Raw genomic sequence first — 14,592 nt, 5'->3', positions numbered from 1 at the left:
TTTCAAACGGCACATAGACTTTTTTTATTATGTATAGGTTACTAATAATTATTAAATAAATATTAATTAACCCCAATCCCAGTTTTTCCTTCTTTTTTTCCTGCATTTTACAGCTTTATTTGTAGATAGGAAAGTTGGGTGAAGAGTTGGCGAAGACATGCAGCATAGGTTCCAGGCCGGATTCGAACCCAGGACGCTACGATTACACTGTGAGCGCAGCTACGTTCCCCTTCTTACAATTCTGAGGCCAGGGGGTAGAAATGACCTAGTACCAGGTGGTCATCATGGTGATGTCATCTTTTGGTGGGATATGTTGTTTACTGGGTCTGGTGGGCTTAATGTTTCCTCAGATGCCTTTAAGGATTATCCCCCGCTATCTGACCTTACATATGTGTGATGATTGTATTATTGTGTCTCATCGTTGAAACGCAGAGAGATATCGTTTTTTTCCAGGAAACATCTTGCACCGTCTTTGTGTACGAGGCTGGATGACTTGCAGGGGTGTAAAGTACTTACTTCGTTACAATACTTAAGTACTGTTTTGGGGGATTTGTACTTTACTCGAGTATTATTAGGTTTGTATACTTGTACTTTTACTCAATTACATTTCAGAGAAAAAAAACATACTTTTTACTCCGTACATTTAAAATGCAGACCTACAAAGTACAAATCGTGCAGGTCCAACCATTTTAATTCATATATTTGTTTCTCTGGCCGAACTAACGTTAACGTTATTAATCCTGCGGCCGCACTTTATTTAAAAACAGCCAATCAAATCCCCATCAATGGAAAATTAACCCGCCCATGATTGGTCCTTGTGCAAGACTAGAAAGCGGGGATCTTTAAACACCAGCTATCAGAAGGATAGACAGTCAGAGTGACAAGCTACAGAAGATGGCCACAAACGATAGTACGAGTGATGAAGAGGACGAAACGGAACATTTCATTGCCCCGGAATAAAAAAAAGTTTTTACTTTTACTTTTTAGTACTTAATAAGTACATTTAAAAGTAGAAACTTTTTTTACTTTTACTCAAGTGTGTTTTTAACCAGATACTCTGACTTTTACTTGAATAAGATAATATTGAGACGGTACCCCTACTTTCACTTAAGTATAATTTCTGGGTACTTTCTACACCCCTGATGACTTGGGAGGGGTCCGGGGTCAGGGGTGAGGGTTGTTATGGGAGCTTCCTCTTGTTTTGGAAAATGAAATTATTTTGTAAAATCAGTCACTCTTGAGTTTTGATCACAACTCACAGGGTTGCTATGGGGATATGTTTTCATAAGAGACAATCCAACACATTTAATTCGTCATCATTCTTCCTAAAAGCCTTATGTAATCAAGGGAGGGATCCGTGTCTATGGCGGGTCTATTGTTCGTAATGATGTCAATGACGTATATTGACATCACAGCAGTACAAATGCTTGTGTTGTTGTTTGGCCAAAGTTGAGATGTAGGCTATTCTGTTTCCAGCTTTATATGCATTCTGGCAGTTTCACGTGCGACATACAGTAGCAAAAATATTCCCTTTGACGGCATTCCGGACAGAAATGAATGAGCACAAGCCTTGACAAGTGAACAACACATAAGCACTGAAATCAGAGATTACCAGGGACGGTACAACATCATAATAATGAAACTATACTGTATCTAATAGGCCAGGGCGTCAGCACACATAATCCAGGTATGATTTGAGACGCCAAAACCATAATCTTGTATAATCCCAGAGCAGATCAATGAGAGTAAACAACTCTGGCATCCCTAAGATGTGCTGTCCAGTTTACTTGAGGTTAGCGGTTTATCAAACAAAACAACAGAGAATTAAATGCCTCGCCTTGTCATACAATAAACTCTCCATCTGTCTGAAGATTGGGATCATGTGTTGACAATTCGTTGTGTTCTTTTACCCAGAATCCCCCCCCTCCTTTCACTTGACGCATTATTCTCTTTTTGATCTTCCCAGGAACTACCCCTAAATTCCAGGATATAGGACACATTAACGCCCTCTCGCCAATGGGAGGAAATGTTGGACGGTGTGGCTCCTCTGATTGGTCGGTGGGTGGGCGGCTGGATGTTGTGGGGTACTGTATATAGGGAACATCTGGTGAAGCTGAGGAGATGGATAGAATTATGTACATGTGGGAGGGGGAGGGTTAAATCTGCATTTCAATAAGAGCTACACGTTGACACCTCACCTCACGGGATGCAGTGGATTAATGGCAAATCTGACTGCAACAACACATTAACATAATCTGCCATTTGATTTTTTTCGATCACATGAGATGAAAGACGTTGTCGATGGACCTCTTTTCAGTTGTCTTCTCTCAAATACCTCAACATATATTGTGTCCTTTCAGTGACCCCCGCACATTTATTTCTACAACATTCATTTATTTTTATTTTATTCTAACAAGACATGAGTTCAAACTAAAAATAACAATGTTCATAATATTGATCCACTTTATTAGCTCCACTTTAATTAACATGACTAGGGAGGAGTCCGAATCTGAACATGAATTTGGCTCGTAATCAGCTACAGGCTGTGTAAAGGTTATAAAGAAAAATCATAATAATCTAAAAATCTATACAAATCTGATTGTTCAATATCCCCCAATTAAAGGGGGAAGGGGAAAACTTCAGACACTTCATACAACTTAATTTAGTAAAAAATAAGAATAAAGAGAGAGAGAGAGAGAGAGAGAGAGAGAGAGAGAGAGAGAGAGAGAGAGAGAGAGAGAGAGAGAGCACAAGTGGTATAGTATGAGGAGGTATACATATATAATATTCAAAATTCATTATATGTCAATATTGATGCTTTTAAGGCACAACAATTGCATTTCCAATGAATATTAGGTTAGAAAATACTACAAAAAAAGATGCTAATAATAATTGTCCAAGTCCAAGTCACGAAAGAAGAGCCAGAGTTGAGTCAGAGTCGGGTCCCCATTACCCGAGTCCCCAGTCCAAGTCATCAAGGTTGAGTCCGCTCCACTCTGGCAGTCAAAGTGCTGACATACAAATAACAAAAGGTCTACTGTACATTAAACATAAATGAGTTTATTTACTTTGTGACACAATCGCCAAACAAATGCACTAGCCATCAATATCGTATGCCAAACGATTACGGCCTATAAATTATAATAATAACTGTATATCAATTAACAAGTCTGCACCTTCCGAGTCCAAATGCAGTCAATGCTCGAATCCAAGTCCAAGTCCGAGTCATCAGTGCTCAAGTCGAGTCACGAATCCTGAAAATCAGTCCTGCACTCGAGTGCCACAACACTGGCTAGTAGGTTGCAAAGACAATTTGCTGCTGGAAGAGGAACATTTTCCCATTCTGTGAGACTGTGATTACATGTTTGTGTACAAATGAAGATTACCCTGTTATACCTTCATCTGCTGTGTCACAGCGCAGGCGCATCAGGCAGCCAACACCGGAAATAAAGCCGTTTTTGAGCAATGTTGACCAGTTTATAAAGATTATTTTAAATGTTTATTAGCAACGCCGAGCTTTCAAACCCTAGCGTTTGTCTGTCCGAAACCCTCGTGCAACTGTGAGTACCTTTGAAGTTTCTCTGCGATACTTGTACGACGAGCGATTTGATAGGGAAAAGCGAGACAGAGTTAATTGTGGGATTTTTCTATGACGGTATAAGGGACGGCGTATATTCACTCGGTGGATCACAGTCCCGAAAGGGGCTATCTGTATCGAAAGGGGCTACCTCGAGGATTTAGGTCGACCATTGACAGTAACAGTCTCTCTAACACTCTCACCAGTGTCCCTAGCTTCATTTAACCAGAGTGCGAAAAGGCTAGATAGTGACAGACGGAAAATACCCTCGCCACAACTTCACACCTCCTTCGTGTCGCACGGCATCACGGAGAGGAAGGAGGTGGCTGCGTGTAAAAAGCAGCAGAGGAACTAGTAAACACTAACAGCAACATCCTTATGCACACTGATCTGCCTGCATACTGCTTAGATCATTACGTAGATAGACAGCCATATTGACTCTCTAACATCATCTAACACTTATATTAATACACACTATAACTAGCTTACTGTGTATGTAGCAAGGTTTCATACAGTAGATGAATAAAGTAACATGGCCTCTACAGTGATATGTCGATTAGACACATTCCTCTTATGTGGTTTGAAGCATGTTGCTGATGTGTACCGAAAGCGTTGGATCTCTTACTCAACAGATGAAGAACTATATAAAATTCTGACAAATTCTGAAAATCTGGAGCTTTGACAACAGGGTATTACTTTTGTTACTGTACAATCATAACTATAACATTATCTTGGCCAGGGTGGCTGATTGGCGCAGTGGGCAAGGCGCTCGCCTCTAACACAGGAGACGCTGGGTTCGAGCCCAGCTCTCGGCGTTGCTACCGGCTGGCCGGTCGTTCATAGGGTGGGAAAGCCGGTGGGTGGGGATTTGACGTTGTGGACAGCGACTCCTACAGGTCGGTTTGGTGACGCCGGTGCGACGGAAGCAGGAAGTGATGGGGGCGCGTCTATGCCAAATACAACGCAGTTCGGTTTCCGGGTTCCTCTGATTGGCCACTAAGCCCACGTGACCGCGCGCTAGCATGGCCCCCTTATCGCCCGCTGCCGCGCTGTGAAGCGGAAGAGCCAGCGAGGCGGTGGTTTCAGCAGCAGCGGTCGTCTTCTTCCGAGGCGGCTCGTTCTTATTAATCCCTAATGTCGCGTATGTTGTGTATGTCATAAATGTCAATATGAATTGAAAATGGGGGACCCTGATGTAAACAGCAATCTGTTAAATAAAGTTTTCATTCATTCATTTCTCCCCCACTACTCCCAAAAGTAACACTAAATAGATAAAGTACAACAACGCCAGACTCAAGAAACTGTGTTCCCTTTGGCGCAATACACACAATTGTTAAGGGGATGCAGAGAAAGACGTTTGTCTTGTTTACATCAGGGTCCCCCATTTTCAATTCATATCGACATTTATGACATACACAGCATACATGACAGCTTTGGCTGTTTGTACGATGAAACAAAGAACTTCTAAGATATACATTAACTTGGATTTCAGTGATATTCAGCGGTTATGTCAGTGTTCTTAAAAGCTTGTAGTTGTGCATGTCATAAAAAAACAAACTCGCATCATTTCGGTATTTCTGAATGTTTTGGCCTGAGTCTATGTAGGATGCATTTTTGTGTAATTATTTGATCATAATACAGGACTAAGGGACATGGTATTTTTTTATTTCAAATTATATATATAGGACTATGTATAAAGAAACCATTTCTTCTTTCAGAAAGGCTGATATAAAGCTAATGTTTTGTGTAATTGTTATACTCATTGAGGACCATTACATTTGTAGTATTAATCGTAGAATCATATCATATCAGTACCTTCAATAAAGAGTAGATCTGACTACTTTACTGAATTAACAATTACTGTGAATATCTCCAAACCACGCTCACAAACATTGAGTAACAATACCTTGGATGATGTAACTGATATGGATATTAGTCGCGCTACTGGAGAAAAAGACGCTGGTACCCTTGACAGTTAAAAAAAAATCACTTAATTCATTCCAGATGTAGCTTATTTTTCCAATCATATTGTACTGAACAAAGATTAGCAACACATTTTCTTGCGGTGAATTCCTGCCTGAACATTCAAGACATGCTGTATTGCGTGGGGCTTTTAGAGAGGAAGATCCGTAGGACATCACAACGTCGATTCCTGAACGCAACCTCTTTGATAGAGGAGAGATTACACCCATGCAGCCTCGAGTGTCGTGTGCAGTGTAAACAAACATTGTTTATGAGAACACATCCAAAGGGAACACAGTTTCTTGAGTCTGGCGTTGTTGTACTTTATCTATTTAGTGTTACTTTTGGGAGTAGTGGGGGAGAAATGAATGAATGAATGAATGAATGAATGAATGAATGAATGAATGAATGAATGAATGAATGACTGAATGAAAACTTTATTTAACAGATTGCAGAATGGGTACAATACAGTACGGCGCAATACACACAATTGTTAAGGGGATGCAGACCAGAGAAAGACTTTCGTCTTGTTTACATCAGGGTCCCCCATTTTCAATTCATATCGACATTTATGACATACATGACATTAGGGATTAATAAGAACGAGCCGCCTCGGAAGAAGACGGCCGCTGCTGCTGAAACCACCGCCTCGCGTCGCCTCGCTGGCTCTTCCGCTTCACAGCGCGGCAGCGGGCGATAAGGGGGGCGTGCTAGCGCGCGGTCACGTGGGCTTAGTGGCCAATCAGAGGAACCCGGAAACCGAACTGCGTTGTATTTGGCATAGACGTGATGGGGGCAGCGTGAGCCTCCCAAGGCGTTACTCCTCGCCACTGAGAGTTCGAGCTGCTGCGGTGAAAAGATGCGACAGGCTGCCTCCTCGTGTACCGGAGGGGACACGTGATGCAAGGCTTCTGTCCTCACTACAGCCGACCAGTGGGAGGCATAGTCTAGCAACGTCAAGACAGGGGAGGGACGAATTTTGGATACACGAAATTGGGAGGGGAGAAAAATTGGATAAAAAAAAAAAACATTATCTTGGCCATAATCTAATGTAGGCTGCATACCACACAGGCTCCAATCAGAGGATGTCTGATTCTGAAAAAGATGTGAAATCTGACAAGTTTTCTGACAATCTTCTCTCGTGATTAAGAGAATGAATATAGATATATGACACATTGTCACACAGGAACTATAGCAAGCAGCACTGAGCAGAACAGAAGCAGAGCGTGTTGCATGGTGTGTAAGTATGGCACCGGGCAGGATAAGATTACTCAATCCAGTGATCCAACCTTCATACTTACTTTTGTCAAAGTCAGATTTGTTTTCGACATTTCACTATGTAGTGACAGAATTATGGGTAATAATAACCTCCCTAAACTCCCAGTTTTCTTCCATAAATTGAAACAGTCACATCTTTCGCGAGTAACAGATGTTGCTCTATTAGCCTGCATGCGGTGGCTAATTTGCGACTCATAATGCTGACATAATCTTCCTACATCACCCCAATTATTAGAGAGGTTTATCTGATCACAGACTTTCCAAACAAATGAGACTTTACCAGCGTAAAACCCTAATTACCGCTAACTCCAGCAACCCCCCCCCCCCCCCAAAACCCCCCGATAACACAGAATTAATATCTAGCTGACCTCAACAGCCACATGCTACTCACGTGGATTCCCAACAGCACCCCCCCCCCTGAGGGGAGAGAGGGGGTCGGTTGGGGGACTGGGGACAGAGAGAGAGAGATGGAGAGGGATGAGGAGGGATGAGGGGGGTAGAGGGCAGCAACGTCTGCCTTGCACCATGAGGCCCGGGGACTTGGGGGGGGGGGGGGGGGGTTCAACAGGTGGGATCGTCTGCCACAGGCCGGCCCCCCTACTCAATCCCAAACACCCGCAGATAGAAAAAGACCTTAACTCGGATCCGTCTGGCAGACAGGGAAGGGGATTTCAGATCCCCCTAAATCCAGCGGATCAATAAAAAGTGGCTGCTAATTAGGGCCGGAGCAGGAGAGACAGAGAGAGAGAGAGAGGAGGGGACACACACACACACATACACACACACACACACACACACACACACACACACACACACACTGCTGATTGTCGTCTAGACTCTAGACGGGTCAAGAACCCCCCCCTCCCCGGACAGACAGAAAGGAAAGCAGGTGAAGTCTGACATAACAACACCTTGCACAACAAGACCAAGAATAGCCTCGCCATGACTCTTTTCCTCTCCATCTCTCTCTCTCCTTCCCTCTCTCTCTCTCTCCCTCGCTCCCTCCCTCCCTCCCTCCATCGGTTGCTCTCTTCCTCAATTCTTGGCAGTCCCTCCAAGTGCTGCAGTGATCAGTTTCCCTGACCCCAATCCTTCCCCTCCTCCTCCTCCTCCTCCTCCTCCTCCTCCTCCTCCTCCTCCTCCTCCTCCTCCTCCTCCTCCTCTCCTTCTCTTAACCCCCCCCCTTCTCCTCCTCCTTTTCCCTGCTCTCGCTCCCTCCCTCCTCTCCTCTGACCATCATCACTTTGACCTAATTCTCTCCATTTAATCTTCTCCTCGGTTTTCGGAGGACAACAATCAACCCGCCTAATTGTCTTAATCCCGCTGGTGTGTAACTGTCCCCGGGGCGTCGCGCGTGCCGCAGGGACAAAAGAACACAAACCTCCCCCGATCGATACTTGGCATCAACCCCACACACACGGCCGCGCCGCCGCTGTCACCTCCCGTCGATCGTCGCTGATTAAAAAACAATGGATGCCGGGTCACTGGACTCTCTGGGTGACGTGCTGAGTTGAAGTAGAGAGAAGAGTAAGAGTTGTCGTGTTCCCAGCAGGCGGGACAGACTGGAACTTGTTGCGTACACTGTAAAAAAGAAAACTGTAAAAAACGGTAAATGATGTCTGGCAGCAACGGTTGCCAAATACTTACTGTATTATTATTATATATTTTTTTACTGTCTCAAATTACAGTAAAATCAAATATATTTACAGATTACAACCTTTATTTAATGGTTAATATTTTGATAAAAGGTAATTTACTGTATTTTATAGCATTTACACTTAAAGTAGAAAAAACGAAAGTAATCTGTAAAATAATACAGTGGATTTCCCGTGAAACGTATTTTTTTTTACAGTGTAAGACTGTGCAAAAACAATGACAAAGATATGTTGTTTGTCAAAGAAAAAGGATAGTGAAAGGGAATGAGGAGATTCTTTTTTTCATTCCACAGGCAGGGATATTGGACTGTAACAGTTAAAAGAAGGAGGGAAATAAAAAGAAAACAATGTAATGTATATCATAGGATTAGCATTCACCAAAAACAATAGAGCAAAAAAAAGAAAAAAGAAACAGACGTCAACAAATTTGAAATATGATTGATTGATTGATTGAAAAGTTTATTAACAGATTGCAGAATGGGTACAGTACAGTACATCTCAATACATACAATTGTTAAGGGGATGCAGACCAGAGAAAGACTTTCGTCTGGTTTCCACCAGGGTCCCCCATTTTCAATTCATCATAACATACATGACATACAGATAGACAGTACTGCTACATCTATACATTTATGACATATCAGATTTGCAAATACAGTACTGTTTGTGATACAAAAGTGTCCAGAAAAGGAGTGTATATACATTTGGCGTAGAAACTGTACATTGGAGGAGGTTGGTGGGGTGGGGTTGGGTGGGTTGGGTGAGGGCTGTACATATCCATTCGGTAAATCTGCAACAGTTAGAGGCTGGCAGATGTTCAACACCTCCTCCACATCTCTCTCTAAATATGACAAATCCGCACATTGTCAATTTCTATATGAGAAGCTTATGGAACAGCACTCTCGGTTATATTGCAATACGGTGTTTGGGGTCCCGGGTCAGAGATATTAGCTTTAGAGCGTGTAGTAGTACTGTAAGCCTATAGGATCAAACAAATGTTAGGAGGTTGCATGATTTGGTCATGATTTTTTAAATAATAACCAGGATGATAATCAAAATATATTCGTCAGGACAATCACAGATAATCTGTTGTCAGCTGCGGCGCTGCTCTGGGCCATCTGTTGAAGAGAGGAGGGGGGTGAGAAAACAATGCTGACCACTTTTCTTTTTGTTTTGTCGAGTTTTGTTGTGTCCTTTGCAGGGCCGTTTCTTGGGGGCCTTAAGCGAAATGTTGTTTGGGGTTGGGGGCCCCTATTTTGTGAAACTATAGTGGGGGGATTCCAAACCCTTTAAGGTGGGCATGCATTTAACATTTAAATGCATCAAGCTGGTGCACTTTAAGAGGAAAAGAGGCTAGATCTGTGAAAAACGATTTTTTCCCATAAATTCAACATCAAGTTGACCCCAACAATGACAGAAAATGATAATAAATAGGAAACACTGGGGCTCCCCTACATCAAGAAACTCCTGAAAACGTAAAAAATTTACAGAATCTGCATTATAACATCTCTCAAATTCACATAAATGAGACACATACATGCATTTTCTGACTTACAATATTGAAATTTAAATCGAACTATTTAAGATAAAGTTAAAGTTAAATAAAGTTAGAAAATTCAACTACATTTCTGTCAGTAAGCTACTTACTTACTGTATTTTCTTTTATTATAAAGAACCGCCCTGCACTTGCGGTCATAAGCAGTAGCCTATCGGTACATTTCTTTAGCTGGTGATTTGTTACATCCCTACAAGATATATATATTATATATATATATACAGTATACAGTGTATTGAGTGAATTTCTATTATAATAAAAAAATTATGGCATTTGAGGGGGCCCCATGGTGGCTTCGGGTGCCCTATGCAACCGCATAGTCCGCATATGGCAGGGGTGGCCAACCAGTCAGAGACTAAGAGCCACAAAAATTACTGTGGTACCACAAAGAGCCACACCATATACCAGCGTTTCTCAACCTTTTTTTTCAGTCACGGCACCCTTCATGTGTTTATAGGTCTCACCCTCTGGCCTCTGAAGTTGCTAATGTCTTTTTTATTTGGGCCTCACAGGGTTAAAAGTACTCTGTGAGACCCACGGTTGCAAAATTACAAAATCACTTTTAGCCATTTAAAAAAAGAATGTTTATTTAAAAAATGTTAAGCACATGTACATTATAGTCAATTGGTCCTGTTGTTCAGCCTCACAATGCTATTTGATAGTAAATGTGTTTATATGTCCCACCCTCTGGCCTCTGAAGTTGCTAATGTCTTTTTAATTTGGGCCTCACAGGGTTAACCTCTTAAGCCCGAGATATACAGTAAAAGTGTATATTTTCGGCATTACGTTTGTTTACCAATTATTTTAACTGTTATTAGTGAAATATAAGATTATAGAAATCTCAGGGCATTGAGTCGGAAACCGGCGCATATTGACAGGAGGAAGTGGCACATCCAAAAGTTAGTGTAGTTTTTTGAAGGAAGAGACTCAGGGCTTTCAAATTTCGAAAAACTACCCTACCCAGCTCACACCAGCCCCTGTCAATCATCTGACTTCTGGATTTACTTTTTTATTTCTCTTATTTTTTGGGATTATCTCCCACAAACCTGAACGTTATTGCCATAAAACAGAGTGCAGTTAGTTTCTCTACCTTTCTGTGAACGTCTTGCAAAAAACAGTGTTGCAATACCATGAAAATGGTGGAGAAATTTACATTATAAAAAAGATGGCAGAATTCAGTACTGTATCTACAAAACCTTCTGTTTAATCATCTTCCCTTTATTCATTTGCTTAGATTTTTCAGGTCTGGTAAATTTTAGCATGGTGTTATTCACAGTCAAAGAATTTTTTATTTTTTTTAAATAGAATTGATATTCTCCTTTGGTTCATTACAATTTACTCAAGCCTAGTAACAGACACACTATTTCTGACACTGATTCCATAGATGTCCCTAGATTCAGATACCAAGAACATGCAAATGGACCATTTAAAAAAAAAATTATGTTTATTCTACGTCCTTATGGAATGAGAATAAACAAAAGAAAAAAATGTAAAAAAAAAAAAACGTTTTACTCCACTACAGTTATCTGAACCCATCAGTTACTAGTTACTTTGGAGAAAAGGATTTTGCATAGAAAACATCATATCATATGTTTGAATAATAATAATATAAATATACAAAATACAAAATGTATGAAGATGATATACTTTCACATTTGAAGCCTGTCAACTTCAAGAGGATGTAATCAGAGCAGCATAACTGGACCACACACCACTTTAACATGACCTATAGAGGTCAATGGATACACAAAGGTCATGTAGAATGTGTACTTTCACTTTAGATACTTAAAGTACATTCAATAGCAAATACTTCTCTACTTTTACTTAAGTAGAATTTGAATGGAGGACTTTCACTTTTACAAGAGTACTTATCTGAGTATTTCTACTTTTACTTAAGTAAAGGAACTGTGTATACTTCTTCCACCACTGGCAATAACATCCACACTGCTATGGAGAGCTGTCTCTACGCCTGTAAACCTGCTAAACACCTCTGCCCAAGAGGGCAAAAATCCTTTGCCAAATCGGCAAGAGAAAGCAGTTACAACATTGAATTGGGTGTACTGTATACAGTAATATCTAACTAAAAATGTAGTTATCAGAAAACTAAACGGACCATAGTGCTGTGTCTTTCCTGCATAAGGAAACCATGCCTGTATGGCTGTGTTCATTGTCATTTTACAATGAATAAACAAGGCTGCAACAGATGCCGTGAAATTTTATTATTAAACGTTTTTATACTATTTTTTCGGTTATTATTTATAAAAGAGCCAACGAAATATAGGGGGGGGACCAATAATATACTATTATTTATTCAATATGTCAAGGGAAAATAAAGGTAGCACTTGTTAGTTTACTTCCTGTTTTGGACAGAGATGTTTGACAGTGGAACGTCATCCAACTCTCTGCGTGGGACACATCACATCCATGACCGGCTGCATTCTAACTCTCATTATGCAAATATTGTCTGATCCTTTGCATCCCCTTCATGGTGAGTTTGACAAGCTTCTATAGAGTTCCTCAAGCCCCAAAGAAACATTTTAAGAAGTCATTTCTTCATCCCACATGCCATTGCTCTGATTAATTCTTAGATTACAATTTGAACTATGGTACTGGTTCTGAAGCTCTGATTGTGTTGTTGTTGTTTCTATTTTGTCTATGTATTGGGTTGTTTTGGGCCAATGTCTTTTGTGCCTGTGTGGTGTTTGTACTGTGTTGTCTTGTTGATCGATCAATCGATCGATCGATCTATCTATCTATCTATCCATCCATCCATCCTCCATCCATCCATCCATCCATCCATCCATCCATCCACCATCCATCCATCCATCCATCCATCCATCCATCCATCCATCCATCCATCCATCCATCCATCCATCCATCCATCCATCCATCCATCCATCCATCCATCCATCCACCATCCATCCATCCTCCATCCATCCATCCATCTATCTATCTATCTATCTATCTATCTATCTATCTATCTATCTATCTATCTATCTATCTATCTATCTATCTATCTATCTATCCAGGTGGTCTTTTTCTCTCCTCTCCTGTCTTCTTTTCCTCTCTATCATCTATCTATCATCTACGCGACACTCAACCTTCTCCTCTTTTCCACATCTCTCCTCTCTTCATTCACTCTCTTATGTACTCTTCTCTCTTCTCTTCTTTCTCTTCAACTTTACTCTTTCCGCCCACTGTACATCCTTCTTCAACCCCCCTCTCCCCCTCCTCTCCCCACCTCTCCCCCCTCCTCTCTCCTCCTCTCCCCCTCCCCCCTCCTCTTCTCTCCTCATCTCCCCCTCTCCCCCCTCCTCTCCCCTCCTCTCTCCCCCCTCCTCCCTCCTCCTCTCCCCCCTCCTCTCTCCCCCTCCCCCCTCCTCTCTCCCCCTCCCCCCTCCTCTCTCCTCCTCTCCCCTCCTCTCCCCTCCCCTCCTCTCTCCTCCTCTCCCCCCTCTCCCCTCCTCTCTCGATCTATCTATCTATCTATCTATCTATCTATCTATCTATCTATCTATCTATCTATCTATCTATCTATCTATCTATCTATCTATCTATCTATCTATCTATTCTATCTATCTATCTATCTATCTATCTATCTATCTATCTATCTATCTACTATCTATCTATCTATCTATCTATCTATCTATCTATCTATCTATCTATCTATCTATCTATCTATCTATCTATCTATCTATCATCTATCTATCTATCTATCTATCTATCTATCTATCTATCTATCTATCTATCTATCTATCTATCTATCTATCTATCTATCTATCTATCTATCTATCTATCTATCTATCTATCTCAGGTGGTCTTTTTCTCTCCTCTCCTGTCTTCTTTTCCTCTCTATCATCTATCTATCATCTACGCCGACACTCAACCTTCTCCTCTTTTCCACATCTCTCTCTCTTTCATTCACTCTCTTATGTACTCTTCTCTCTTCTCTTCTTTCTCTTCAACTTTACTCTTTCCGCCCACTGTACATCCTTTCTTCAACCCCCTCTCCCCCCTCCTCTCCCCACCTCTCCCCCCTCCTCTCTCCTCCTCTCCCCCTCCCCCCTCCTCTTCTCTCCTCATCTCCCCTCCTCTCCCCCCTCCTCTCCCCCTCCTCTCTCCCCCCCCTCCTCCTCCTCCTCTCCCCTCCTCTCTCCCCCTCCCCCTCCTCTCTCCCCTCCCCCCTCCTCTCTCCTCCTCTCCCCCCTCCTCTCCCCTTCTCCCCCTCCCCCCTCCTCTCTCCCCCTCCCCCCTCCTCTCTCCTCCTCTCCCCCCTCCTCTCCCCTCCCCTCCTCTCTCCTCCTCTCCCCCCTCTCCCCTCCTCTCTCGATCTATCTATCTATCTATCTATCTATCTATCTATCTATCTATCTATCTATCTATCTATCTATCTATCTATCTATCTATCTATCTATCTATCTATCTATCTATCTATCTATCTATCTATCTATCTATCTATCTATCTATCTATCTATCTATCTATCTATCTATCTATCTATCTATCTATCTATCTATCTATCTATCTATCTATCTATCTATCTATCTATCTATCTCAGGTGGTCTTT

Source organism: Notolepis coatsorum, assembly GCF_963971535.1.
Source record: "Notolepis coatsorum genome assembly, chromosome: 4".
NCBI classification, from domain to species: Eukaryota; Metazoa; Chordata; class Actinopteri; order Aulopiformes; family Paralepididae; genus Notolepis; species Notolepis coatsorum.
This window is presented reverse-complemented; position numbering follows the sequence as displayed.